General features: G+C 49.0%; 1 long non-coding RNA gene across 1 annotated transcript in view; it reads right to left on the bottom strand.

The window, feature by feature from the left end:
* Positions 1 to 24891, bottom strand: part of LOC142930910 (uncharacterized) — a 559094-nt gene that overhangs the window by 441915 nt on the left and 92288 nt on the right. The gene's annotated exons all lie outside the window — the stretch shown is intronic.

The following is a 24891-nucleotide window of genomic DNA, read 5'->3' as shown; positions in this document are numbered from 1 at the left end:
ATCACGTGAATAACTTTATTCATTTGGGCCGTGTCGGGTGGAGGAGGGATTGACGACATATGTAATCTGGCCCAAAAAGAAACCAAGAAAAATACGTGAATGTTGATGCCGGTCACGAAAACCGACGTGTTCAAGAAAAAGCTTGGCCACTATCGTTCGATTTGGAGATGTCTGTGGTTGATACTATCAAGCAACAAAAATGAGTGAAACGCACTCAGCCTTTGTGCGTTCGACAAAAACCCATGAGCAGTTCTTGTGGTACTCTTGTGTTAGGTGGCCATCCAACTGAATTGGAACAAATGTGAACCGACTTAGGGCGGCAACAGAGATGGCCAACTGTGGACTGGTTTCGTCCTCATTAGGACTCATCAGTACAGTACGGTCACCAATTCTCACTGTTGCAGAGTCTGCCGCTGGCATCCATCCACTTTGGAGTCCTTGAGGCCCGTTAGCCTGCCAAATGCCAACAACCATCTTGTGTGTTCATGACAATTTCCCTGTTGTGGTGGATTTTTCACGCCATTTACAGAATTTGCGAGTCGCCTACGTCCAGAATAACAAACCAGATTTATTTGTTTTATCAAAACGTAAGTTCATATATATACTGTGTATATCAGATGATATTTTACGAGTGTTATCGTATCCCCTCGTCGTACAAACGGACCGACAGCTTTCAACCTGAGTTCGATGGCATGAAAGGGCCACTTGAAGGAGGACGTGTTTGAGCCCTGCTGCGAAAATAAAATCTTCGGTAGCGATTATCTGTTGCATGGAGAGCAGGGGAGGGGGGGGGGTTAGAGGGGTGACGGAGGAGGGGGGATGCCCCACCCTGTGAGATTTCCAAATAGTTTAATCGTCCTGTGATATGACACAATCACAATATTTATTTAGACTTGCAGGAGGAATCCGATGAGCTTTGAAGCTCTTTTTCACAGATGTCCAGTATGGGCACTGGGGTCGGCGAGTTACAACGACAACATTATAGAAAAGAAAAATCCGATCGGAGTGCAAAATCTAGAAAAAGATGAGCAAGTCACTCAATATAAATAAATACATAATGCATGAATGACACCCGGGGGAAGAGAGTGGACTGGGAAGACAGACAAGAGAATTGTTGTGACACTTTGTACCACCAGGTGCTTGTCCCTCCAGCACTCACCCCATGGTGGACTGCGTTGACAGATAATGTCCCACGCGATTTCATATTTGCCCACGCTGGTGAGAATGTATTTTTTATTTCACGTGCGTACGAGTGCGCGCGTGTCTGTGCGTTACGTCTGGATGTACCACGTGTGTGTGTGTGTGATCTGGTGTGTGTGTGTCAGAGTGTGTGCGAAGTGGTAGTGTAGCGCTACGCTCACTACGCTAGGAAACCCGGCGAGCCGGATTCGATTCCCGCTGACGGTCGAGACCAGTGACCATTATATGAACCGGTCCTGGGCCTCCTCTAGGTCGACTCAGCCTCAAATGAGCACCTGGCGCGGTGAGGAAACATCGCCACTCGGGAGACAAAGGCGGACGGGCGTGGTCCAGGCCACACCATCCACACGTGTGCCGTGCCGTCCTTGCTAGGTGCTCGCGAACAGCACTTGCCCCCAACAGTTTGCTGGACTTCGTGGGGCACCTTTCTCTTCGCACGTATGCAGGGTCGGATAAAACGAAGGGGCTCTCGGGGCTACAGCCCAGGCGCTGGTATCGTGAGGGCCTCTCCAACGGAGTCGACTTCTTTGTAACGGTTGAAAGGCAATCCTGGAGGACCGACGAATCCTCCTGCGCTATGTGGTCACGAAAGGCAGAGCCTCAACGTGCGTATCGCTGCCGGTTGTGCACATTGGAACTAGTTTCGGTCATTCTTGATTCGAAGCTTTCGTGACTGCAGGAATCCATACTCGTTGGTTCTTTCGGTAAAGTCATCACGTGGGTATGGAATAAAATCAATCACGACGTTTCGGGCGCAACGCAAGCGCCCGTCATCAGGTGGGAAAGCGTGGGCCTGCTGCTGAGGCGGACTGTTTTTAAAGGTTTGAAATGGGTGTAGCCCAAGGGTTATAAAGAAGTGGCCGGGGCTAGTGATGTTAATGTGAGAAATTAGCATGAAACCGTTTAAAAACAGTCTGCCTCAGCAGCAGGCCCACGCTTTCCCACCTGATGACGGACGCTTGTGTTGCGCCCGAAACGTCGTGATTTATTTTATTTTATACCTACGTGGACTTTACCGAAAGAACCAGAGAGTGTGTGATATACATGCGATGGATTCGTTCATTTTGAACTCTTCTTTTAACCTCAAAATTGTGACATTTATAAATGAAGCTGTAATCAATCGTCGTAAATCGTCGTCATCATTCATTCATTCATCATCATCGCCATCGTCTGCCGCAGCACTGTAATCATCGTTGTTTATTATTACGATATCACAGCCGCGGGAGCTGCAACGAGCACTTTGGAGAAACGCGGGGGCCCCCTGGCGTTGGCCATTGGGTGGTGTTGAAGCGCCCGCTGGGGAAGGAATCAAACGGAGAAAGAGTCCCCAACCCTCCAAAGCGATAGCAGCCCTGGGCTACTCTCAAACTCAATCTGGCCCTGCGTGTCTGAAATATGTAATTGGGTATTTGTGCATTATGCACGCGCGGACTGTGTGAATTGAAGTGGGTACGCGATGCATTGCGTTGCTGCATTGTGGGTGTAACGGGGGGGGGCTTCATCGGTTCATATCGATTCCTGGGCTCACGATGCACATATTGAATCACGCGTGGGCGTGTTTGTAACGATAGATTTGGCGGGCGCGTGAGTGTAGTGGTTAGCGCACTGCGCTACGAACCTGCCGAGCCTCGTTCGATTTCCGCCCACGGCCAATAAGACGTGACGAATATCTGAACGCTCAGGGGAGTCTCCTAGGTCGGCCCAGCCTTAAATGAGTTCCTGGTGCAGTGTGTCAACATCAATCAGCCTTGGCGAGACAAAGGCGACCGAGTGTGCTGGCCTTCATCGGTGTGCTCGCTGTAGGGCACTTGCCACAATAGCATGTTAAAGGCTACACGGGGATCTTTGTCTTTGTAATCACCAATGTTTTCTAAACGTGTGTGTGTGTGTTCTTTATGTGCTGGGTTCGCGTGACCCCCTGCAGCCACGGGAGACCGCCACGTTCACCACAATGTTAAACAAAATAGAATTGATTCTTGAATCGAGTTACGTCCCCTGAATGGCGATAATTAATTGAATCACAATAGGGAAGAATTGTTACACTTATTGTACGGTACACAATTGTTACACTTATTGTGTAACAATGGTGTACCGTACACTCTGTGCGTTAATGCATTGTGACAGTATGTACAATGTACACTTTACAATGTGAGATGGTGATTGTGCATGGCGGTGGTGTCACGGTTGGCATGCTGGGGTTGTCATCTCGGAAACCGACGCGAGTTCAATTCCTGACCACGGCGCACATAAACACTTGCAGCTCAGCACACGGCAGATGCCTGCGCAGCGTGACTCACGACCTCCTCTTGATACCAAGATCCAGGATGGTCATTGTCTATGCGCCGCTTCTCGGTGGCAGCCCCAACAGTCTGGAACACCATCCCCTCTGCACATTCGCAGCATCACATCAATCGCCTCCTTCAAGAGACACTTTAAAAGCTCACCTCCACAACCACGCTTTTGAGCGACTCTGAGCTTGGCTCCGCGCTCCACTGAGTTGCGGCCGTCACGTCCGCAAATTTGTGCGCGTTATACATTGCATTATAATAATTATTACTAACACCAACGGCAATTCGTGTCGAGACGATGCCTGAGGTCCCCCCTCTCGGTCCACCCGGCCTTAAACGGGTAGCTAGCGCAGCAGTGTGGCTCAACGCCAACACTGGGAAGACAAAGACGGCCAGGTGTGGTGCTCGCCATACCACCACCCTGTTGTGTGGTGTTGTCAGCCTCGGTATGTACTTTGGCTGGATGTAGGCACTGTATTGGGCAAGACTGGTTCGATGCACAGCACTTGGAGCCAAAGTAAATACGTGCAACGCAGCTGTCTCGCATTTGTTAAAGCAAGTGTGTGAATTTGAATCGAATGTGGCACTTGAATAATTGTGCATCAAGCTTGGGGCCCGACAAATTGGATTCGGGTGGTCGCGTTTGAAGGGCATTTGGGTTTATTGTATTCGTTACTCTGCCACCGCAGTACAACTGCGTTAATGTGACAGCGAAACAAAGTGCTGCCCTGCGATCGCGTGCGAAATATAATTATTGCCAATAGTCTACGAAGTATCACCGCAGTTCATGAGGTCAGAACTGGCAAATGTAAATTGATCAAATTACGCGCCTGATGCATCGGCCCACAAGTTGCATCACGTTCACGATGGCTGCGAGAAGTTTAAACTGCAGCCAAAGGTTATGTTAATGGACGTGGAACGATATTAAATTTTTCAACGAAAGCACCATCATAATTAATACGTAGATTCTGGGCGAAGCCAAATTGAAATGTGATCTTCGCGGAGCAGTGTTTGACTTAAATACGATCCGAGTTTTCATTACCACTGTTCCTCAGCGAACGTTAGTTTCAAACCTCAGCTTATTGGTTTACATGACTCACGTCTCTTTTTTAATTTAGCAGGTACCTCGCTAAAGATAAAATTACATTTATTTTAACCCCCGCAACGATGGCAACACTCAGATGAGCAATATTTTCTGGGTGGAGTGGTGGGACAGCGATTTGCGTGGTACGCAATTCAACTATTTTAATTTTCTATTTTTCAGAAGCGACCTGGCTATTACAAGTGGTAGCCCAACGACGTGGCTCGTCATGTGGGAATGCATAGCAGACAAATACTGTGGAACGCATGTTTTTAAATGTGGAGGGAAAAACCGGGGGAGACGGAGAAAAATCCACGCGACCACGGGGAGAGAGAGAGAGAGAGAGACGCAAACTCCAAATTTACAGCAGGCGTCAGGGTCTGGATCGAACCCACGATCTCCTGTATACCAGGCGAGGTAGTTAGCATCTCCTAGCCACCGTGATGATGATGGGAGAGAGAGACACGCAAACTCCAAATTTACAGCAGGCGTCAGGGTCTGGATCGAACCCACGATCTCTTGTATACCAGGCGAGGGAGTTAACATTTCCTAGCCACCGTGATGATGATGGGAGAGAGAGACACGCAAACTTCAAATTTACAGTAGGCGTCAGGGTCTGGATCGAATCCACGATCTCCTGTATACCAGGCGAGGTAGTTAACATCTCCTAGCCACCGTGATGATGAGTATACCAGGCGAGGTAGTTAGCATCTCCTAGCCACCGTGATGATGATGGGAGAGAGACACGCAAACTTCAAATTTACAGCAGGCGTCAGGGTCTGGATCGAACCCACGATCTCCTGTATACCAGGCGAGGTAGTTAACATCTCCTAGCCACTGTGATGATGATGGGAGAGAGAGACACGCAAACTTCAAATTTACAGCAGGCGTCAGGATCTGGATCGAACCCACGATCTCCTGTATACCAGGCGAGGTAGTTAACATCTCCTAGCCACCATGGCGCCTCTTGGGACTTGAGTTAACCCTGGGACCTGAGTTTGCCCTTTCACAAACCTGTGCTGGCTATCTTATATTATTTTATCTTATCCCATAAGATAAGGCGTCTGTGATAATCGGGTTTTCCCCTTTTTTCTGGCAACAAAACAGGTGTTAAGATGTTAAAACACCAAACTGAAACCTTTTACAAGGAATCACGTCTGCATTAACCACAATGCTTGTGGTCAGAATGCAAACAAAAAAACATACTTTGATAATATATGCATTTGTCCTTGAAACTGATTGGTCCACACCAGATACAGCTTTCTTTTGAGCCTCGTCTCAGACGGTGTTAGACCAGAGGACGCCAAAAGGCGTACTATATAGAGTGACTTAGATGACAGGGGCAGGCTACAGGGAAGGGACGGGAAGGAGTGGATGGAGAAGAGGTGGTGGGGCTTTGATCGTGGAACGAAAGTATATTCAGGAAGGGCGACTGCTTAACGTACTTGGGACATGTATTGCTATCCTGGTGAAGTATGGTTAAACCATCCCTGTGGTCAAAGCGGCATGGGAGGGCCTTCATACAACAGTGGATTCACGAAGGGCTGTGCAGTGTACATGATTTATGGCACTTAGTCACTGCTTTCATTGTGAATTATGACAGCGGCGACTGACTTCCACTCCTTCCGAGGCGTCTGGCCAGTATGACAGAGTCGACCGAAGATTCACAAGAAGGGGACATCTCCAGTTCCCACTTGGTGGAGGTCCTCCTGGCAACAGTTGTGTGAGCAAACAATTTCAGGGCTGCACCTTTTACCCATTATCATATTTTAACTTGCAAGTTCAGTCTGACACATTTCGGAGCCGGTGATTCTAATGCTTGGAAGTTGTTTCGAATAAAACTTGCGAAAATGAATTTGAGGTGACGCCGGAAACAGCTAGTGACGGAGAGAAACCATTACTTTGCCAGGCATGGGCAATTTTTAATAAACACGTTATTGCACAACACGAATTTTAAGGAACAGTGTAACATCTCTGAAGTGTTCAAATAAACACTCGCTTGTGTTTTAAGCACAATCTGGCGAGTGACATCTGAACCGGTCCCAGGTGTCCACTTCACCAACCCACGCCTCACCAACCCACGCCTCACCAACCCACGCCTCACCAACCCACGCCTCACCAACCCACGCCTCACCAACCCACGCCTCACCAACCCACGCCTCACTAACCCACGCCTGACCAACCCACGCCTCACCAACCCACGCCTCACCAACCCACGCCTCACCAACCCACGCCTCACCAACCCACGCCTCACCCAAACAAGAAACAGCAGTTATATCTACGGGACCTCTTATTTTTTTTGCCAGTATCAAAATGATGAAAAAATAAGAATAGGCTTGACCCTCTCTGAGAAGAAAACACGTGATAAGAAGTTCAAACACCAAAAAAATGCACGCAGATATAACTGCTCAACCCCGAGCTATTCATACTTTGATGCTCGCATCGCCTTAGTACTGTTCGCCTTTTTTGGCGCACTCTGCTCTGACACTGGTGAAGCAGGGCTGCTGTTGTCTCTGCTGTCGGCCAATCAGTTTCAAGCACAATGCGTGCACAGAATCAGCAGAGCGTGTTTGTTGGAATGTTTTTGCCACAAGTGCATGTGGTCAATGCAGGCTCAATGATGCATTGCCAAACGAATCTAATTCGCGTTTTTGAACATCTACAACGCAACTCCCCTTTTATTGTCACCAACGGCGACTCCTGTCCGTACGTTGTCGTCAAGAAACAGAAGGTGAAGGTGCAGGCCCTGCAATTGCCGGCTCACCCCGCAGCTACCCGGAAGGGCCATGTCGAGACGGAGTTTCAGAGAGCCCCTCTGGCTAGACGTCCAAGACGAGGAGAGAGTCCGAACGCTTCAGCCCCATCATACGCACCCTCCGCGATCGACAAACAGCTGAACCTAACGAGAGAGTGGCGGGCGCATTGGTTGACCCACTGAACTCTGCAATGCGTGCTATGTATGCACGTTGAACTTCTATCGCTCACGCTGCGTAGCCAACCGCGCTGATCGGAGGTGGGGGGGGGGGGGGGTAACAAACTTAACACAACAAGCAGTTCTAAAGAAATGAGTTTTCAATCTGGATTATTTAAAAGTGCGTAGCTCCAGTGGCTTCCTAATAACGGAAGGAAGAACGTTCCAGACGGCCGCAGAAGCGCACGTGAAAGCGCGCGATGCAGTGACCGTCTTCATATGCATGGTCATCAGCCCCAACATGTTTTGTTGTTGTTATATATAAATATATAAACGGAGTTGGTAAAGGTGCATTCCTGCAATTCCTCGCTCTCACGCCCCTGCCGGCGGGAGAGGCCTCTCTGGAGGGGACTTCAGAGAGGCCCTAGACCAGTGGTTACTTCACCTTTACTACAGCCTTGCACCCGTTGGTTAACGCTCGTGTAACACATGCACAATGTTAATACACACAGAGGGTTTGATGAAACAAAGTAAGTCGTACTTACGTGCCCGTGATTAATGTTTTTTTCGATTATTTACTTTCTATTAAAATAAAAATCTGACATGTCTCGCACCCCCAGAAAGGGCATCATGCACCGCCATGCGGGTGCGTGCACCGAGGTGAAGAAGGACCACTACGTTTCGATTGCCATACAAGCAATCATCATCAGGTGTGAAAACCCACAGCAAGAAATTTTGAAAAAAGTGGCGGTTTTTCAAATTTTCTTGTTGTGGTTTTCACACCTGATGATGGATGCTTGTGTTGCAATTCTCACGACGTTTCGATTGCCATACGAGCAATCATCATCAGGTGTGAAAACCCACAGCAAGAAATTTTGAAAAAAGTGGCGGTTTTTCAAATTTTCTTGTTGTGGTTTTCACACCTGATGATGGTTGCTTGTGTTGCAATTCTCACGACGTTTCGATTGCCATACGAGCAACCATCATCAGGTGTGAAAACCCACAGCAAGAAAATTTGAAAAAAGTAGCGGTTTTTCAAATTTTCTTGTTGTGGTTTTCACACCTGATGATGGTTGCTTGTGTTGCAATTATCACGACGTTTCGATTGCCATACAAGCAATCATCATCTGGTGTGAAAACCCACAGCAAGAATTTTTTTAAAAAGTGGCGGTTTTTCAAATTTTCTTGTTGTGGTTTTCACACCTGGTGATGGTTGCTGGTGTTGCACTCGAAACGTGGTGATAATTTTATTGTTTTATTTTTGTTATTTTATTATTTCCCTTCTACGTGACTTTACCGAAAGAACCAAGAATATGAATCCCTGCAGTAGCGAAAGCTTTAAATCGAAAAAGAACCACTATCCTAGAGAGAGGCTACATAGCCCGCTCTTTCCCGTTGGTCAGACGTCTTGGAAGAGGTCGGAGTACCCACACTTTACCCCACCAATGCGCGACCTGCTGATAAAATAATTGTGGGTTGTTACCCATTTTACACAACTGCTCGATGGGTAGATGCGCTGGGGTTTCGTTTGATGAACCTTTCCATTGTTTCCACTACCGTGCCGGGAGATCGAATCAAACAGGCGACCTCTGGAGCCATTAAAATCCCGTGCGCTAACCTGATCTCGCCTTATTCATAGAGTGCCCCAGCTCAAGGCACTCTTTAACAGAGTTTTAAAAGCGGTACAAATGCAAAGAGTGATTTTGATGGCAGGGGCAGTGCAAGGGTCGAGGAATGAGTGACCGTAACAGAGAGCACGAGGGGGTCACGACCGTGGAGGGGAGGGACGGGAAGGAGTGGAGGGGCGAGGGGAGGGAAGGGAATGGGCAGTGGAGAAGAAGGGGCAAGGCTTTGAGAGAGGAACGAAAGGCATTGAAGGAGGCGGAACTGTTCAATGTACAGGGGAAATGTTGAGTCTGTGGGCAGTCTACTTTGGTTCTTTCGGTAAAGTCACGTAGAATGAGAATAAAATAATAAAATAGCACGGTAAAATTCTCACGAGGTTTCGGCCACAACGCAAGCGGCCGTCTTCAGGTGAAAGGTACAGAACTGTCGGGACGACAGAGCTTCAATGAACGATGTTAAGATTCGTAGCGACTTTTAAGCTGGTTGGGAGAAGTGAGGCACCTTGACAAAGGGGTTTACATATCAATAACTGAGGGATTAGCTTGTGACTGGTCACGAAAATGGCTATGTTAAAGTCAAAACCTACACATCCACAGAGGCATTCTACGTGACTTTACCGAAAGAACCAAAGAAGATGAATCCTTGCAGTCACGAAAGCTTCAAATCTGTGGACAGTGTTGAGTCTATGGGCAGTGTTGAGTCTATGGGCAGTGTTGAGTCTATGGGCAGTGTTGAGTCTGTGGGCAGTGTTGAGTCTATGGGGAGTGTTGAGTCTATGGGCAGTGTTGAGTCTATGGTGCAGTGCTGCTCAATGTACAGGTGAAGTTGTTTCCAGTGCAGGGGTGCAAGGAGGGAGGGAGAAAGATTGAACACGGGATTGGGCATAGGGAGGAACAGGGAATAGATCGGGAACGTTCAAACCACGCCAGCATCTCTGACGATCTTGGCTGCATATCAAAACGTAAATGTCACGCTGTGAAATGTGGCTTGTTTCTCGCTTACGGAATCATGATCATCTCCATCAACCGGATTATCCCTTCAGCGCAGTGGCGACATCAATATGCACGAGGCCACGTGCCGGTTGGTTACTAAAGGAACAGCCACATGGAATGGGTAATGCGTTGAGCAACATTATACAGCAGAGCCTCATTATATGGCGGGTAAAAGATACATTCACTCTAAATAATTTACAATGCATTTTAATGAAGCCGATTATGTAAATGACCATATTTCGCCAGGCTTTGGTCCAAATTGGACCATTATGAAAGCCATTCCAATCCGGCGTTTACCCACATTGTTAGGGTTGGATGGGACCCACGGTTTGTGATTGGGCACAATGAGGGCGTGTGTTCCACGCGTTAACTGTTACGCCCGTCTCGTTGAAAGACTACACCTTGGATTTACGTAGCGTGGTGGAAAATCTTCCAATGACCCCATGACCGGCATGACATGGTGAGGCCTTCACATCCAGCAGTGGATTGACAAACAGCTGACCATCAACTGTAATTCCTTTGAATGCGGCAAAGCGGTGGTGGAGTGTTTCGCTCACCGCACTCAGAACCCGGTCACCTGAGTTCGATTCACGGCCAGGGCTCACATCAACGGAGTGTGGCATCTCAACGGGCCCCCCTGTTTTCTTACTCGCACTGACCAGGGTGGTGAAGTACGGTCGATCAATTCCCACGACCGACGGCGCGGTGAAGGAGGCCCTCAGCAGTGAATTGACGAAGGATTGGGACGTGCGCATCAGGGCACGGAGGGAGATCTTTACATTTAAGTGGTGACTATCGATAGCTTAATTTCCATTTGCGATAATGATGGTGATTGCTATGATAATCCACGTAGGGAGGTAGCCATGTGGCTCAAACATGTCAGAGCAAAGAGTCGGCACTGCCAACAGCCTAGGTTGAAATATTTGGGTTTTAGCCGTCTGTGATTAAATCAAACTTCCAGGTGCAGGCAGGCGATGATCTCAGCCTGGTCACCAATGATTGCGCGAACAACAACAACAGCACCAACAACTAACAGGTTTTCTTTTTCTCTAACATATTTTTTTTATAAAGTCTGAGATGTGAGAATTCAAATATTTCGCTTTGACGAAATTCTCTAAAAAAAAAAGAAAAGGCAGGGCGGGTGGGAAGGTGTGGGATGAGAGGTCACTTGGAGGGATCTCAGTGGTAGATTTTTTTTGTCTATATCTTCTTCCGCAGGACCTCCTCGAACACGTGGTGACGCGCGGCTCTGCAAGATTCACAGGCGGTGTATCCGTGACGTCACGTGACGCCACGTGACGTCACGTGACGCCACGTGACGCTTCGAGCATCATTTGAAGTCATCGAAGGACATTGACGAAGTGTCGACGCTGGCCGCGGCATAGGCAGGATTTGACTTCTATATTTGGGGGGGGGAGGCTGGGGGGGGGGGCGGGGTGCAGAGGTTCGCTTTGTCCCTCACATTAGGAATTTGCGGGTGCATATAATTACGTGGTTTAGTTTTAATCTTAATTGTAAACTATTGAAAATTATATTCTTGGTTCTTTCAGTAAAGTCACGTAGAAGGGAAACAATAAAATAATTAAAAAAAATAACACAATAAAATAATAGAAATATAAAACAAGAAAATTCTCACGACGTTTCGACTGCAACACAAGCAATCATCATCAGGTGTGAAAACCACAACAAGAATTTTTTAAAAAAGTGGCGGTTTTTTAACGTTAGCACCACGGATAGCGATTTGACATTTTTATTATTTTATTGTTTCCCTTCTACGTGATTTTACCGAAAGAACCAAGAATATGAATCCTGCAGTCACGAAAGCTTTAAATCAAAATACTGAAAATGAATTAATAAATCTGCATATGGGCAGTGTTGAGTCTACGGGCAGTGCTGCGTCTATGGGCAGTGTTGAGTTTATGGGCAGTGTTGAGTTTATGGGCAGTGCTGCGTCTATGGGCAGTGTTGAGTCTATGGGCAGTGTTGAGTTTATGGGCAGTGTTGAGTCTATGGGCAGTGTTGAGTCTATGGGCAGTGTTGAGTCTATGGGCATTGGTGAGTCTATGGACAGTGTTGAGTCTATGGGCAGTGTTGAGTTTATGGGCAGTGCTCAGTCTATGGGCATTGCTGAGTCTATGGGCAGTGTTGAGTCTATGGGCATTGCTGAGTCTATGGGCAGTGTTGAGTTTATGGGCAGTGTTGAGTCTATGGGCAGTGTTGAGTCTATGGGCAGTGTTGAGTCTATGTGCAGTGCTGAGTCTATGGGCAGCGTTGAGTCTATGGGCAGTGTTGAGTTTATGGGCAGTGCTGAGTCTATGGGCATTGCTGAGTCTATGGGCAGTGTTGAGTCTATGGGGAGTGTTGAGTTTATGGGCAGTGCTGAGTATATGGGCATTGCTGAGTCTATGGGCAGTGTTGAGTATATGGGCATTGCTGAGTCTATGGACAGTGTTGAGTCTATGTGCAGTGCTGAGTCTATGGGCAGTGTTGAGTCTATGGGCAGTGTTGAGTTTATGGGCAGTGCTGCGTCTATGGGCAGTGTTGAGTCTATGGGCAGTATAAATTTCGATTTAAAGCTTTCGTGACTGCAATGATTCATCTTCTTTGGTTCTTTCGGTAAAGTCACGTAGAATGAGAATAAAATAATAAATTGATAAAATAAAATAACACAATAATATTCTCACGACGTTTCGGCCACAACACAAGCGGCCTTCATCAGGTGAAGGGAGCGAGACTGTCTGGTAGTGTTGAGTCTTTGGGCATTGCTGAGTCTATGGGCAGTGTTGAGTCTATGGACAGTGTTGAGTCTATGGGCAGTGTTGAGTATATAGGGAATGTAGAGTTAATGGTGCAGTGCTGCTCAATGTACAAATGTACAACTTTCCGGTGACGTTTTTGCATTAGCGCCGTCCGTTTTCTATTATTGTTTGTTTACTGGAGTCACTGTAAGTGCCATAGAGATGTGGTGCGATATCAAACAGACTCGAAAATAAAGTTGCGTTGCTTTGAGGGAATCTTTTTTTTCAAAACTGCCCATATTCATCAAAGGATTGCCCAGAACCCCGAAGACATAAGCAAGAGAAGCATTTGACGATTTGCAAATATGCATTTTGCCCTGATAGCTATCCGTCGGGCATCCACACTGCTAATTAAATATCGGGTAAGTCTCACTGAGCTACATAGTTCGTTTTCAAAGTCACCTTGGCCACAGGTGACAGCCCAACAAAGTGGCCCATCATGGGAATGTTTCGCAGCCAAATGCTCCAAGTGAATGTTTCTAAATGTCGAGCGAAAAAAACAGAGGAGCTGGAGGAAAAAATCCACTCTAGCACGGGGAAAGAGACACCGCAAACGCCAAAAATACAGCAGTCATTGCCAGGGTCGGGATCTGACCCAGGACTCCCTGTATACCAGGCGAGGTAGTTAACATCTTGCCACCGTGACATCCCTTTTTTTTCCAAAAACAAACCGCACGTGAAAAACGTCACAGAATCTATGCGTGTTGATCATATTTTCTATTTTTTTTATTTTGGTGCAAAGATAAAAAAAAACTAACATATCAACTGCGAGTAACTTTTTTTTAAGGATATAAAATAAATTGGCTTATTTTCAGTTTTAAATCAAAAGTCAAATCGAGGTGGCATGGTGTGGTTCTGATTTTCCATTTAATGGCCGAAGGCAATGGTGGAAATTCCACATGAGTATGGCAGGGGTATTTCTACCCTCACGTGAACTACAGTCGACTTGCTATGAAGTGCCACTCGTATTGATCCCAGAGAGATTAAAGCTTCAGGGTCCCGTTTGGCCAGAGTTTGAACTCTCAATCAGCATTCAGTTGTTTGGTTACGTGCTCCCACCACTGTGCTGGCCAGCTAAAGTTTGGGTCGTCCTAAATTAAAGAGGTTTAAAAAAATGTTAAGATTTCCTAAATCTAAGCCATCAAAAATGTGTTTACCATGTCACCCAGCAAAGAAATACACGTGACATGCATCTTTACTCGGCATGTACGCAATACAAAGATTCGTAACGTTGTTTGATACGAAATTTACATTCACAAGTTATTGAAATGAGAATAATAATCATCATTACACGCATTTGCCCAGGTTAGATTGACTGAGCGTTAAGATTTTTTTTTAGTGTTTTAGGAGGACTCTACGTTAAGATATTTGACCACCTCCATATGAATTAGTCTTCAGACACGTGGGCTGAAACCGGAGAACACCAACGCCTGCGAGGGGATAACACTCACATATCCTCACAGATGGATTCACGAATGTAACTGCTGTATTGTCTGCCTCGCAGTAGCGCGGCGAGTTCGGGACTTTCACAAATCTCTGCGTGATCCACAAACACTAGCCTCCAAAGCACCGAATCAGAATATTTATACTGGAGGAATCCGATGAGCTAAAAAAATATTTTTCACAGATGTCCAGTGGGGGCAGATCACAGGCACCTCGTGGGGTTTCCACCCCTCAGGTAGAAAAAAAACCACAGGCCTCGTCATGGGAAGAGGACGAATATCTCACAACACGAGAAGCGGGGAGAACGCCGTGAATCCGTGTTGTTTAGAGTGGTGTGTTATTGCGCCACTGACAAAAAAATCCTGACTTTTAATGTCCTGGGAAAACCTACATATTTCCCAGGACAGCCAACTCTAAATGAATAACGCCTCCTTCCCACGTGTGTATCTCGCCATATGAAATTAAAGTATTTTTTTTCTTCTTACACAACCCACCGTTTGCATGACACCTCGTGGGGAGCGCATCTCATCAGCAGCATCATCGGTTCAATGGAGCGCAGGCCAAACTCTGGAGCGGTTTCGACGTTCAGTTGTCTCATCGGCAGCGTCCGGCTTTGCTCGACCCGCCAAGATGATGCTGGCCGGCCAATCTTCGGCATGGCTCTCAATGCCCGGGCTGGGGTCGATGTCATTTGCGTTGAATCGAGGTGACCGGGCTATCTGCGAGTTGCAGGATTCTGTGATCGTGTTCTCAAAGCGCGCATTCCAATTTACCAACTAAAACGCCAAGGGAGCGCATCAAATTGTCAAACCGTAATTTCCTGCAGCATCTTTTTTGCGTGCTTGTTGTAAATAAATATTAATAAATAAGCTCGATAATGAATGCAGCCTCACAGCTGAACACGTGTGGTATGTTTAGATGGACTGCAATAAATAAATACATTTTTTCGTTAAAGGCACCACAAATTGGCTTGCTTGCCTGCCGTGAAATGTACATTTTGGACCGTGCATGTTCGTGACTAGCAAAGCTGCCATTTCCCTCGGATGATAGAAGCCAGGCTTTAGCCTTCAGCAATGAACACTGGGCACGAGGTGTGGTACAACCCATGAGCCTCATTTCATTGAATAAAGATTGTGTCCAAAACAGGGAACATTTGTATCGCCTTTACAAAGGTAAAGGCGAAGCCCCGCAATTGCTCACTCACGACAATGCTTGTGATAAGGGGCCTCCACTCGAGGGAAATCTAAGGAATCCCTTCATAGGATAGTTGGCCTACTCTTCCATGCTGACCAAACATCTTGCCAAAATGTGTTGTTGAAATGTCATGATTATAATAATTGACAGTCCTTTATTAATTCAATTCTGAACGAAGGCCTCCCCATGCCTTATGAGTCATGGGGGGGGGGGGTTGTTTGGCCATACTTCACCATGCCTGTCAGTGCCGTATGGTGAACGGGGGCGGGGGGGGCAGGACCGGTTCAGATATCGCTTACCACTGATGTCAGCCATGGCCAGGAATCAAACTCAGGATTTGCCGGGTTAGTAGCAGCAGTGCGTTCACTGGTGCACGACCGCTCCACATCCTTCTTTGCTTCTTCTCTCATATTATCGTTCGAATATTTTTGATTGATGATTTAAAGTTGCGAGACACGACAAAAAAAACATACTTGTGAATAAATAATTGCAGCTCAGCAAGCATCTCGACAAGACATTAAAATATTACGATGCTAATCTCGGGATTATGCTTTGCTCCACACTACTTGAATTCTAACGGATATCTTCCCGAAGGGCAAAATATATAATAAAAAAAGAACCCTCCACTCGCGCGTGCGCGCTCATTGGTACTCCGCTCAAATCGGCGCCCCAGTGCAGGACACTGCCTTGTTCACGCTTCATCCCAGGAGCTCATCAGAATTCCTGTGGGAGGGCTTCAGGCGCCCGCATCTCTCTCTCCCTGTGGCCGTGTGGATTTTTTTTTTCCTCCGGGTCATCCGGTTTTTTTCCCCTCCACATTTCGAATCAACATCGCGCGTTTCGAATATTTGGCTGCTATACATTTCCACGTGATGATAAGCCACTTCGTTGAGCTATCATTTGCGGCCAGGTGGCTTCTGAAAAAGAGCTATTTAGCTCTATTTTACTATTTTCTATTTGTATTTTACCAGGTAAGGGCCCACTGGGCCATATAGCTATTTTCAGAAGCGACCTGGCCACAATTGATATCTCAGTGAAGTGGCATATCGTGTGGAAATTTATAGCAGCCAAATACTCTAAAAGCATGCTTTTTAAATATGGAGTGAAAACCGGAAGGACCTGGCAAAATATACACACGACCACGTGGAGAAAAGGCATGCTTCAAATATACACCAGGCGTCAGGATTGGAATAGAACCCACGACCTCCTGTATACCAGGCGTAGCTCAGTGAGCCTTAGCTGGTAACATCAAAAACTGTTTCAGTTTAGCATCAGGTGCGTGGGGGGGGGGGGGTAAAAGTGCAGCGCTGACATCGCTTGGCTCCCGCCACTGTGGGCGGAAGTTGCCTCCGCTCGCGGGGGAGTTCTACACAGCCCTGTTAGAAGGTACCATCGGCCTACTCTTCCACACGCTGGTCAGACGTTTTACAAGAGGCGGGAGTGCCCACGAATTGACCCCACAGCACGCGACCTTTGCCGTTGGGCTGCGTGGAATCCCGTTGATACCGCTGGGTGGACAGTCAAGGTGGACAGACAAGGTTGAGGGTGGGGGTGGGGCGTGCGATTTAAGACGCTTGCACCGGATTGGCCCGGTGATTGGCTAGTCCGGTGCGCTAACCATTGCACCTTCGGCAGCATCCCCCGATGGGTGTGTGTTGGTGTCAAGTTGAAGGATGTGTGAGAAATGGTGTCGGCCCTGGTAGATGCATATATACATATAAAGTACGGCGCGGAGCGGTGGTATAGTGATTGGTGCGGTGCACTATGAACCCGTCATCCTGAGTTTGATTCCCCACCAGGGCTAACGTCAATCGCGAATTATAAGAACTTTTCAAAGGGTCGACGTTGCGAATGTGTAATGGTCGGCACAGCGAAGCGGATGGAGATTCACCTCAACGCCCACGGGAAGGGAATTTAACCACATCTGTGTGTGATCCACCAACCCTTGCTGCTGCCTCCCAGTGTAGGTGATTACAGGCAGCCACCACCACGCGCCACTGATGTCCGCCGTCGTGGGGAATGCAACGCGGGTCAACGGATTTGTAGTGCAGTGCACGAATCACGCCGTCAACGCCACTCCATAATTTACGATGGATGCGCATGCAAAGGTACCCCGTGTAGCCTTAACATAATGTTTATGGCAAAGTGCTGTTGGTGAGCACCTATTAAGGTCGGTACGACACACGAGGGGGTGGGTGGCCAGCACCACGCCCCACCGCCTTTGTCTCCCTTGTGACGATGTTTACTACGCGCCGCACCTCGTGTTGATTTGAGGCTGAGTCGACCTAGGGGAGGCCCGGCACTGGCTCTAATAATTGTCACCGGTGTTGGCCTCGAGCAGGAATCGAACTCGGGTCGCCGGATTCGTAGCGCGATTGCTCTCGACGCGCGCGCACACACACACGCACACACACGCACACACACACACACGCACACACACGCACACACACACACACGCACACACACGCACACACACACACACGCACACACACACACACGCGCACACACACACACACGCACACACACACACGCACACACACGCACACACACACACGCACACACACACACGCACACACACACACACACGCACACACGCACACACACACACGCACACACACACACACACGCACACACACACACGCACACACACACACACGCGCACGCACACACACCCACACACACGCACACACACGCACACACACGCACACACACACACGCACACACACACACACGCGCACGCACACACACGCACACGAACACGCACACGCGCGCGCACAGGCGCGCGCGAAATCATCTGCTTTAATATACCATTTAAATATGTATTTATATATTTCATTCGCACGATGTGTATGACAAATGGGTTTCTACTGCCGTGCGTGCGCAACTGCCAGATAGAACATTCATAAACATTTCATGTGCAGTGTTGTATACATAATGGAGGTGGCTGGAGTGTGCAGAGGTCACAACGCTGAGCTGGCACCATTGAGATCATCCAGGAAGCTGCCTGCGATTAAAACCGACTGGACGTCTGTGAGAAAAAGAGCTTCATAGCTCATCGGATTCCTCCAGTCTGAGTACACATTCTGACTGATTAATGAACCTAAATGACCTCAACGCATTCGGCAATGACAGCGCCGCTGACGAATGCGTTGAGTTTGTTCATGATTTATTTGTGCGTTGTGCGCCACTTGTGATTGAACGCGATTTTGTTCGTGCAGTGAGTTGAAATGGTATTAGCCTCGGAAACCAGCGGCCGCACAAAAATGTCATCACATTTAAATCTTATTCCGTACTTCGTTATGCTAAATTCAAACTCGGAGAATGAAAGCAAATATCGGCGACCATCACTGAGAGATTTCTTAGTTGGTGGGAAACTGATGCCCCCCTTCTGTGTACACCTGTGATCACTAGGAGGGGTTTCGGAGGTAGCTCTGCGGTGAACACTTCCGTGGGCAGTTTTGTCTTTCGTAACACGATTGGCACGGTTGGCTACATACGGTGCGACTGAGGTTCAACATGCATACGTACATACGAAGGGTTGCACTCTTCTGCGACGTTATCGAACGGAATATTCACCTCGTGACAGAACACCTCTAACACAACTGGGGAAATGGGAGAGAAAAAAAACTACTCCTGAAAACGTTCAATTAATACGTCAGCCATTAATTTTATTCATGACAACCATAGCCAACAACATGACATAGCCACCCCCAGGCTACATTTCCTCCAGGACTACCAGGTTTCTTTGGCTCATGAAAACACTCCGCTGATCAGGAATACATTATGGGAAAATGTATATTTGGGTGAAAGTGTTGTGCCCCCCAAAAATAAATGTATTAAAATTATATTCTGCTATTATTGTTTTGCTACGTTGTATCACTAGCTTCTCCCACGACATCTGGCCAGCATGGAAGAAGAGGCCAAATACCCTCTAAGAGGGTCTGTCTAGAGCTCCCTCGCGTAGAGCCCCTACTGCCGTGAGCGAGCCATTGCAGGGCTGCGCCTTTGCCCTATTGACCCACACGGCCGGGGTCGGCAACCTTTCAAAGAAGAAGATGCTTTTCTTGTTTTTGCCTTTGATCAAAATAGTTTGAGAGCTGCGTCACACGCTGAGCTACTTGTGCACAAACGCAGCAGGTATACAGCGGATGACAATGCGTATTCTGACTTAAATAAACAACATAGGTGATGGGGTAAGCTGTGTCTATCTGTTTTTGTCTCCGTTATTCTTTAACAATACTGTTTGACTGTTGTGCATTTTGTCGTCACCAAGGCATTCCATAGTGACCCATTCCCTGACATATTTATTACATTCATATTTACCTTTGTGTTAAATTACGTTAAAGACTTAAAATTCTTATTTTTTTTAAACGGCTACCCACAAGGGGGCAGCCAAAGAGCCTCAAGGGGGCAGCCAAAGAGCCGCAAGGGGGCAGCCAAAGAGTCTCATGGGGGCAGCCAAAGAGTCGCAAGGAGGCAGCCAAAGAGCCGCAAGGGGGCAGCCAAAGAGTCACAAGGGGGCAGCCAAAGAGTCACAAGGGGGCAGCCAAAGAGCCACAAGGGGGCAGCCAAAGAGTCACGAGGAGGCAGCCAAAGAGTCACGAGGGGGCAGCCAAAGAGTCACAAGGGGGCAGTCAAAGAGTCTCAAGGGGGCAGCCAAAGAGTCACAAGGGGGCAGTCAAAGAGTCACAAGGGGGCAGCCAAAGAGTCACAAGGGGGCAGCCAAAGAGTCACAAGGGGGCAGCCAAAGAGTCACAAGGGGGCAGCCAAAGAGTCACAAGGGGCAGCCAAAGAGTCACGAGGGGCAGCCAAAGAGTCACAAGGGGGCAGCCAAAGAGTCACGAGGGGGCAGCCAAAGAGTCACTAGGGGGCAGTCAAAGAGTCACAAGGGGGCAGCCAAAGAGTCACGAGGGGGCAGCCAAAGAGCCGCAAGGGGCAGCCAAAGAGTCTCAAGGGGGCAGCCAAAGAGCCTCAAGGGGGCAGCCAAAGAGCCACAAGGGGGCAGTCAAAGAGTCACAAGGGGGCAGCCAAAGAGCCACAAGGGGGCAGCCAAAGAGCCTCAAGGGGGCAGCCAAAGAGCCTCAAGGGGGCAGCCAAAGAGCCACAAGGGGGCAGTCAAAGAGTCACAAGGGGGCAGCCAAAGAGCCACAAGGGGGCAGTCAAAGAGTCACAAGGGGGCAGCCAAAGAGCCTCAAGGGGGCAGCCAAAGAGCCTCAAGGGGGCAGCCAAAGAGCCTCAAGGGGGCAGCCAAAGAGCCTCAAGGGGGCAGCCAAAGAGCCTCAAGGGGGCAGCCAAAGAGCCTCAAGGGGGCAGCCAAAGAGTCGCAAGGGGGCAGCCAAAGAGCCTCAAGGGGGCAGCCAAAGAGTCGCAAGGGGGCAGCCAAAGAGCCCCACGGGGGCAGCCAAAGAGTCTCAAGGGGGCAGCCAAAGAGCCTCAAGGGGGCAGCCAAAGAGCCTCAAGGGGGCAGCCAAAGAGCCTCAAGGGGGCAGCCAAAGAGCCTCAAGGGGGCAGCCAAAGAGTCACAAGAGGGCAACCAAAGAGCCGCAAGGGGGCAGTCAAAGAGCCTCAAGGGGGCAGCCAAAGAGCCGCAAGGGGGCAGCCAAAGAGCCGCAAGGGGGCAGCCAAAGAGCCCCACGGGGCAGCCAAAGAGCCACCGCCGCATGCGGCTCTGGAGCCGCAGGTTTCCGCCTCCCCCGCACAAGGCCACGTGGGGGGACGTCCCGTGGAGGCGCGTGAGCGTTGGCTGCGATCGCCGCCAATCGCCGGCGATGGACGCAAACCCGGAGGGACGTAACGGGGGTCAGCGGGCACGGCCTCAATCCCAGGTGGCCTTCTCTCAGGCAACGTTCCTTGACCCCGAGGGCTCGAGATGACATTTCAGGACGGGGTGGGGGGGATGGGGAGTTGTGGGAGGGAGCGAGATATGAGCAGGAGGTGTCGCTAGCAATGTAAACAAACACCAACCACACACCAATCAAACACCAATCAAACACCAACCACACACCAACCACACACCAACCACACACCAATCAAACACCAACCACACCTCAACCACACACCAATCACACACCAACCACACACCAACTACACAGCAACCACACACCAACCACACCTCAACCACATACCAACCACACACCAACCACACACCAATCACACCTCAACCACACCTCAACCACACCTCAACCACACCTCAACCACACACCAACCACACACAAACCACACCTCAACCACACACCAACCACACACCAACCACACACCAACCACACCTCAACCACACACCAACCACACACCAGCCAAACACCAACCACACACCAACCACGCACCAACCACACACCAACCACACATCAATCACGCACCAACCACACACCAACCACACACCAACCACACACCAATCAAACACCAACCACACCTCAACCACACACCAACCACACACCAACCACACACCAACCACACACCAACCACGCACCAACCACACACCAACCACACCTCAACTAAACACCAATCAAACACCAACCACACATCAACCACACACCAACCACACCTCAACCAAACACCAACCACACACCAACCACACACCAACCACACACCAACCACACACCAACCACACCTCAACCAAACACCAACCACACACCAACCACACACCAACCACACACCAACCACACCTCAACCACGCACCAACCACACACCAACCACACACCAACCACACATCAACCACGCACCAAGCACACACCAACCACACACCAATCAAACACCAACCAAACACCAACCACACACCAACCACACACCAACCACACACCAACCACACCTCAACCACACACCAACCACGCACCAACCACACCTCAACCACACACCAACCACACACCAACCACACCTCAACCACGCACCAACCAAACACCAACCACACCTCAACCACGCACCTACCACACACCAACCACGCACCAACCACACACCAACCACACACCAACCACACACCAACCACACACCAACCACACACCAATCAAACACCAACCACACCTCAACCACACACCAACCACACACCAACCAAACACCAACCACACACCAACCACACCTCAACCACACACCAACCACACACCAAACACACACCAACCACACCTCAACCACGCACCAACCACACACCAACCACACACCAACCACGCACCTACCACGCACAAACCAAACACCAACCACACACCAACCACACACCAACCACACATCAACCACGCACCAAGCACACACCAACCACACACCAACCACACACCAACCACACACCAATCAAACACCAACCACACCTCAACCACACACCAACCACACACCAACCAAACACCAACCACACACCAACCACACCTCAACCACACACCAACCACACACCAACCACACACCAACCACACCTCAACCACGCACCAACCACACACCAACCACACACCAACCACGCACCTACCACGCACAAACCAAACACCAACCACACACCAACCAAACACCAACCACACACCAACCACACCTCAACCACACACCAACCACACCTCAACCACACACCAACCACACACCAACCACACACCAACCACACACCGACCACACACCGACCACACACCAACCACACACCAACCACAACGGCGAGGCACGGCACGTCGCCCTCCGACGTACGTACGTGTCTACGTTGAACTTCTTTCGCACCGTACGTAGCCAACCGGCGAAAAGCCACCCGCAAAGTTGTTTAGATTACAAGAGGATAATACACCGCATTTTTTTTGTTAATATTCATGGTGTTTCTCTCCCTTCAGCAAGGCGACACAAACAATGCTGATGCTGATGGACAGAACCGATAAGTAGGCAGTAGCGTACAAACAGTAGATAGTACTGAGTCAGCAAGCCAGTGGTTGTGTAGCTGTGATATAATTATGCTGCAGTCGTTAGGTCGCTCACATTCCACACAAAGTGCTTGTTTTTTGAAAATAAAGCACAGTACCTCGCTGATGTCGTCAATGAGCATGAAACCATCGTCGCGCGAAACTCCGCTCATCCTCACCGCAGCGGCAGCGGCTTTTGGCTGCTGGGCCGTCTGGAACGGCCGTCTGGAACGCTCTTCCTTCCGATGTTAGGAAGGCATATTCTATGGTTCTTTCGGTAAAGTCACGTAGATAGAAAAAAATAATTACAATGAAGTAATAAAAATGAAAATGAAGTGACTAAAGCGACGTTTCGATCGCAACACAAGCGGTCGTCATCAGGAAGATGTTTTTTTCATTATTTTATTGTTATTATTTTTTTTTTATCTGCGTGACTTTACCGAAAGAACCATGGAATATGAATTCCTGCAGTCACAAAAGTTTTAAGTTTGGAAGGCACTCAAGCTATGCACTTTGATATCATCAAGATTGAAAACTCGATTCTTTAGAACTGCTTTTAGTGTTTATTTTGTTGTTCTTCACCGTACGGTGAAAACGAATGTACCGCATAAATTATGTGTGTCAGTCCTATATATGGCATGGCAATGCTAATTAACAACATAATTACCAAATAACGGGTGGATGATGGCCCAAAGCCCAGATCTGGATCGAACTCTGCATCCTATTGTGGTCCGAATTTCAGGTCCGGGCTGCAAAAACCCATCACAATCATTACTCATCACTCATCATTGTGGTCAATTCGCTTCTGAGCGCCATTTCTCCGATTAGCACCGTTGGCTACGTACCGTGCGCAACGAAAATCATCCACTCGCGTGGCTGTTTTGTCCCCTGTGACGTCCACGATTGTGACGTATGGTGCGCGATCCCGCGCCTCGGCTCAGCGCGGCTGGCTACGCGCGGTGCGACAGAAGTCCAGCGTACCCACGTGCATGCACGAGCCATGCGATGTGCCCAAGGCGAGCGCTTTGCCGGGGCTCCGTGCAACGTGACGCTCAAGTTCAACGGCGCTTGCGTCACACGACGCCTTCGCATCAGACGCCCGCGGTGGTGACGACTGATGACGTGGTGGCAGGCACGCTCGTTATGACGTGGTGGCAGGCAGGCACGCTCGTTATGACGTGGCGGCAGGCACGTTCGTTATGACGTGGTGGCAGGCACGCTCGTTATGACGTGGTGGCGGGCACGCTCGTTATGACGTGGTGGCGGGCACGCTCGTTATGACGTGGTGGCGGGCACGCTCGTTATGACGTGGCGGCAGGCACGCTCGTTATGACGTGGCGGCAGGCGTTTACGTGTCCACGTCGGTATTCACTTCCGTGGCGCCGTGCAACAAGCCTGGCTCGGCTCGCTTGGCTCTCTCCGGCGTGACGTAACAAACGGGGAGACCACGTGGTCGGTCTCGTCACAACAACACCAACAACAACGACAAAGTAAGGCGACATTTCAGTCCGTGA

Source organism: Petromyzon marinus, chromosome 45 (genome assembly GCF_048934315.1).
Source record: "Petromyzon marinus isolate PM22_M1 ecotype Great Lakes invasive population chromosome 45, UKy_Petmar_22M1.pri1.0, whole genome shotgun sequence".
NCBI lineage: Eukaryota > Metazoa > Chordata > Hyperoartia > Petromyzontiformes > Petromyzontidae > Petromyzon > Petromyzon marinus.
Note: the sequence above shows the minus strand (reverse complement) of the source record. Positions and strands in the feature narration are given on the sequence as shown.